At 36.4% G+C, this 5,559-nt stretch overlaps 1 pseudogene; it reads right to left on the reverse strand.

Moving 5' to 3' along the window:
* Positions 1–1,421: 1,421 nt before the first annotated feature.
* On the reverse strand, positions 1,422–3,469 carry LOC113906042 (annotated as a pseudogene).
* Positions 3,470–5,559: the final 2,090 nt, after the last annotated feature.

Genomic DNA, 5,559 nt, shown 5'->3' on the forward strand with positions numbered 1-5,559 from the left:
AACTCATGTCCATCAAATCAGTGATCCCTTCCAAACATCACATCCTCTGCTGTCCTCTTCTCTTCCTGCTTTCAATCTTTACCAACATCAGGGTCTTTTCCAATGAGTCAGTTCTTCACATCAGTGGGCCAAAGTATCGGAATTTCGCTTTAGCATCAGTACTTCTGATAAATATTCAGAACTGATTTCCTTTTGGATGGACTGCTTGGATCTCCTGCAGTCCAAGGGACATATTTGATCATTTGATTCTCAAATTATACATATACTAGGAAGATTACATATATTAGTTAATTTATACTTCAAACCAACCCATTTCAGTGGCAATATTTTATTGTCTTTATTTTCAGGGTTATAATCTTGTAATAAATCCAGGAATTTATAGCTCCACAATTACTACCAAATGCACAGTATTATATATTCATATTTACAAAGTATATTCCTTCAACTCTGTCAAGATAAAATAAAAAAGAAATTAGGACTCAACGATTAAAAGCAACCCCAAAAAAGTCTGATCATCAAAACTGAATCCAGAGAAAGAAATATTCATACTTCAGTTGATTTACACTGTCAATTTACAGAAAACAGTGATCAAAGCAATTGTTGATCTCTTCCTGAAGATAGAGTCAGGAACATATGTGTAAAGAATTAGTAATGTATAAAGTTAATAGTCTTTATGATCTTCACCAGGTATCCGCAGTGAATATCTATTACAATAACCAATCTAACCTAAACAGAAAATACATGCTATAATTTCACTCTCTCCTAATATAAATGTGACTATTGCTATATGTGTCTTCTATCTGATTTTCTGAGATCCATTGTAATCACCATTATCCATCATGAGTAATGTTAAATTTCCCTGGTGGTAAATGTTCCGTAAGTACTGAATCTAGGCTTATTTTCCCAAACACAGAAAACTGAATTTACTCACTCTTCTATCGATCCATTCATCTGATCCATTCATCCATTTATTCACTATATATATACACACACACACACACACACACACATATACACACACACACACACACACACACATGCCCTACACCAAGGTGCATAGGTTTTGGAAAAATCAACCAAGATACATATCCCCAGCTGCTACGGACTTTCTCATATGGATAGGTTAACAGACAAATCAAAAAATACCTTCAATATTACATGATAAAGAACATAACAAATCAATGTACAAAGAGAAATTATTATTTTAATTCAGAAATGTTTCACAGAGCAGAATTCTGGCAAATAAATTTTTGTAAGAGAAGATAAAATCATTTTACAGTATGGAAGATGAAAAGTTATTTTTATTTCTGAAAGGCAGGAAAATGTTTAAAATATTTGACATATAGGGTGATGTACAGCTGATTGTCAGATTGGAGGGATAGGTTATGCCTTAAATATTCTTAAATAACTTTAAATCCTATTCATTTGAAAGTCCAGTTTATGCCCAATAGCTTTCTGAGGGCATTTTTTACATCTTTGTTTCTGAAATTGTAGATTACTGGATTAAACATGGGAAAGACAACCGTATAAAACACTGCAACTACTTTGTCAGTGTCTAGGGAGTAGCTGATACTGGGATGCAAGTACATAAACAGGAGTGTTCCATAGAATAAGGTGATTGCTATGAGATGGGAAGCACAGGTAGAGAAGGTTTTGCTTCTTGCACCTGAGGACTTGATGCTCAAAACAGTGAGGAGGATACAGATGTATGAGATAAAGATGACCACAAAAGCACTGGTCTGGATGAAGCCACACAAGGCAAAGAGCAGAAGCTCATTGATGTAGGTGTCTGTGCAGGATAAAGCCAGGAGAGGTGGGATATCACAGAAAAAATGGTTGATGATATTGGAGCCACAATATGGCAGCCTGAATGTGAGACAGACATGGACCTTTGAAGTCACACCCCCCTGAAGTACACCAACTCAATGCAGCAGACACAGACTCTCCCAGACACAAGAGCAGAATAGAGCAGTGGATTGCAGATGGCTGCATAGCGGTCATAGGCCATTGCTGCCAGGATAAGGCATTCAGCATTAGCAAAACAACCAAAGAAAAACATCTGTAGCACACAACCATAGAGGGAAATGCTTTGCTTGGATGCTAAGAAATTTGCCAGCATTTTAGGAGGGATTGCTGTTGAGTAGCTAATGTCTAAGAAAGACAAGTTGCTGAGAAAATAATACATGGGGGTTTGAAGGCTTGAATTGATATTAACTAGAATTATTAAACCTACATTTCCCACCACAGTTAGTGTATAGACTATGAGAAATACCAAGAATAGTGTAAAAAACAAGAGAGTTCCAGAAAAACATCTATTTCTGATTTATTGACTATGCCAAAGCTTTTGACTGTGTGGATCACAATAAACTATGGGAAATTCTGAAAGAGATGGGAATACCAGACCACCTAACCTGCCTCTTGAGAAACCTGTATGCAGGTCAGGAGGTGACAGTTAGAACTGGACATGGAACAACAGACTGTTTCCAAATAGGAAAAGGAGTACGTCAAGGCTGTATATTGTCACCTTGCTTATTTTACTTATATGCAGAGTACATCATGAGAAATGCTGGACTGGAAGAAACACAAGTTGGAATCAAGATTGCCAGGAGAAATATCAATAACCTCAGATATGCAGATGACACCACCCTTATGGCACAAAGTGAAGAGGAACGAAAGTGAAAGTGGAAAGTGAAAAAGTTGACTTACAGCTCAACATTCGGAAAACGAAGATCATGGCATCTGGTCCCATCACTTCATGGGAAATAGATGGGGAAACAGTGGAAACAGTGTCAAACTTTATTTTGGGGGGCTCCAAAATCACTGCAGATGGTGACTGCAGCCATGAAATTAAAAGATGCTTACTCCTTGGAAGGAAAGTATGTCCAACCTAGATAGTATATTGAAAAGCAGAGACATTACTCTGCCAACAAAGGTCTGTCTAGTCAAGGCTGTGGTTTTTCCAATGGTCATGTATGGATGTGAGAGTTTGACTGTGAAGAAAGCTGAGTGCCAAAGAATTGATGCTTTTGAACTGTGGTGTTGGAGAAGACTCTTGAGAGTCCCTTGGACTGCAAGGAGATCCAACCAGTCCATTCTGAAGGAGATCAGCCCTGGGATTTCTTTGGAAGGAATGATGCTAAAGCTGAAACTCCAGTACTTTGGCCACCTCATGCAAGGAGTTGACTCATTGGAAAAAACTTTGATGCTGGGAGGGATTGGGGTCAGGAGGAGAAGGGGACCACAGAGAATGAGATGGCTGGATGGCATCACTGACTCAATGGACGTGAGTCTGAGTGAACTCCGGGAGTTGGTGATGGACAGGGAGGCCTGTTGTGCTGCGATTCATGGGGTCACAAAGAGTTGGACACGACTGAGCGACTGAATAGAACTGAACTGAACTGAGAAGTAGATAATCTGTGAATCCAACAAGTAGGAACTCATTCTGCATGGTATCATTATTCTCCAACATCTTCTTGGTTTTCTTGTCTTTCTCATCTGAAATAGATGGCATCAGAATACATGAATTGATTTGAGTGATTGATTAACAAAGGATACTTTTATTCTTCCTTCTAAAGAGGCAAAGATAAGGATAATAAAATCACTGTTAAGGCATTTTCTGTGATGCATTTGGCTTCTTTTCTTTTTTTCTTTTTTTGTCACTTTATTTAAAAAATAATTAAAATCTTCATTGATGCTACAGAATGTTATTCAGGTATGATGCTTTAAGAGGCATGACTTTAAAAACTGCACTTTAAGAGATGGTACTGATTCCTTTCAATATGAAAAAGAATGAATTTGGCTGAGTTGATAAGTCCTGGTAGAACCAGAAGAGCTGGCAAAGTCCTTATAGGTCAACCCCTATTTTTCAGATCCTAAAATCATATTCTTCCATGTACAGGAAAGTATATTTGAGAAAAATTCTAGGGAGAATTCTCCCACAGATAAACTGGATAAATCTACAGAATATCTGTGATCTTGGGAGGTAGTTTAAAATAACAGATAAGAGCATATCAGTTATGTAAGAGATGACTGGGTTGAAATCTTAGCTTTGCTACATGTAGAATATATACTAATTGGTTATGTGATCTTAATAAAGTCATTTAACCACTCTGTGATGATTAGAGGAAAAACAAGTAGATATTTGTAAAACACTTACATAACTGGTACATAATACACATTAACATGTCTTTTACTTTTAATTGCTTATTCAGTAGGTTGAAATGCCCAGAAAATTGTCTCAAAATTCATCTTATCTTTTTAAAATTTTATTTATTGAATTTAATTGGCAGATAATTACTTTACAATATTGTGATGGCTTTTGCCATACATCAGCATGACTCAGCCATAGGTATACATGTTTCCCCTCATCCTGAACCCCCCTCCCAACAAAATTCATGTTATCTTTGACATCATGGGTACAGGATCTGCCTTCTCTTAAAAATAAGACCCATTGTGTATGTGTGTGTGTTCTATACAAATAAACTGCTTGGTTTCAGTAAATCTTTTACACGTGCATATAATTGTTGCTTTCCTTTCCCTAGTTTATGTCTCTTTCTTGACTCTAGAGTGTGGATATAATGGTGTCTGGTGTGAGGTCACAGGAACATTCTTTTGAAGGACAACCGTGTCTCTGTACTTATTAATGAACTTCTAAGCTGAGACTATAATGGGAAAATGTATTATATAGGCAGAAGGAGAAATTACCAAGTGAAAAAACCTTAGGATGAATGTCAATGAAAAATACGGTGAGATGGAATATCTTGCAGGCAATTAAAGATATGTAATGTTGGCTTAAGTCAGTAACACTATGGTGAGTAAGAAGAGAAACAAATAATGGGGATCTATTCTCTGTTATGTGTGGGAACCCTGTAATTCTCCCTGCTCCAACAATATGACCTGCAATCTTCTAGAGGATCCAGTCTTCGTCGGGAACTAGATCTTTAAAAGCAAAAAGTTGATTGAAAAAAGATGAATTCAAACTCTTAAATGAGAAAAATAATAATGTATTTATGTTGCACAGATGTCATTTCTATGCTTATAATATTCAGATTCTTATCCCTAACTCTTTGTCTTCCTTTTTTTAATGAATCAATTCAATAATCATGAAAAGGACTTTCTTGAATTTTCTTATGTGTGCATGTGTGTGTGACTCTCCAACAGCCTGTGTCCTCTTTGATTTTATATCACTGGAACAAAAAGGCCCCAAAATAAAGAGAAAAAGCAAGTTTCTGGAGTCCTGGACTCTAATCCTGGTTCTACTACTTTATTTTATTTTTATTTATGTCATCATATCTTCATTTATAAAATCAGACCTGCTGTATTTACTTTTATGCTTGTCATCTAAAGCAATATATATATATGTGTGTGTGTGTGTGTGTGTGTGTGTGTGTGTATATCCAAGAATTTCATAATGGCTTACTAAACTTTTATACTTGTTTGCAGATTATTAGCAGGAATTGCTGATTCAGACAAGTTTGTTAAAACTGGAAACAACAAATGAACAGACATGCTGCAATAAAAATGTTGTAAACTCTAAACAAACATAAATCGAGTATAACT

Source organism: Bos indicus x Bos taurus, chromosome 15 (genome assembly GCF_003369695.1).
Source record: "Bos indicus x Bos taurus breed Angus x Brahman F1 hybrid chromosome 15, Bos_hybrid_MaternalHap_v2.0, whole genome shotgun sequence".
NCBI lineage: Eukaryota > Metazoa > Chordata > Mammalia > Artiodactyla > Bovidae > Bos > Bos indicus x Bos taurus.